The following is a 708-nucleotide window of genomic DNA, read 5'->3' as shown; positions in this document are numbered from 1 at the left end:
GAGAAATGCAGATTTAAAACATGTACAGCCTGTTTTCTTAAGCAATGGTGCAGTTTAAGGTCACCTGTTTGTCTCCAGCAGCTCTGGGGCAGGCTGTTGTAACTTATGTCGGTGGTAGCTCTTGTTACCCAGTGACACAAACCCCAGAGTTGCAGGTGTCACGGGTCTGTATGATTAAACAGGACTTTAACCTGTCTAGTGGTGGCATCAAGAGAGAGACCCAGCTTGCAGGTTTTAGGAGAGACCATAGTGAGAATCTTGTCAGTTACTCCAATAGCTTCAAATTCAGTCCCCATCATAGCTGCCTTGTTTCTGGGGACTGTCCTTTGGGAATCCCACAGTAGCCTCTGTTGTCTGTTCCTGGTTGATTCCAGCTTTTGTTTTCAAAACCCAAACGGTTAGAAAATGCTGAGTTGGTGATGGTGGCACAGAGGTCCACAGCTCCATTCTAGAGCCCTGGGTACAGTACAGCTCCATTCTGGAACCCTGGACACAGCTCCACCCTGGAGCCCTGGACAAATCTCCACTCTAGAGCCCTGGGCACAGCTCCATTCTAGAGACCTGGACCTAGCTCCACCTTAGAGCCCTGGACATTGGTGATAGGGGACATTTAAAGTCAGTTGTAACATAACAATGTGATGTCTCAGTGTGCATCCCCTAAGATAGGGGACTGCTTTGCACTGTCACCACCATTGTGACCTCCAAGGT

At 48.6% G+C, this 708-nt stretch overlaps 1 protein-coding gene across 1 annotated transcript in view; it reads left to right on the top strand.

Moving 5' to 3' along the window:
* The window catches only part of Aurka (aurora kinase A), a 14,282-nt gene that overhangs the window by 11,540 nt on the left and 2,034 nt on the right, over nt 1-708 (top strand). The window lies entirely within an intron of this gene.

Source organism: Mus pahari, chromosome 3, assembly GCF_900095145.1.
Source record: "Mus pahari chromosome 3, PAHARI_EIJ_v1.1, whole genome shotgun sequence".
Lineage (NCBI taxonomy): Eukaryota > Metazoa > Chordata > Mammalia > Rodentia > Muridae > Mus > Mus pahari.
This window is presented reverse-complemented; position numbering and strand designations above follow the sequence as displayed.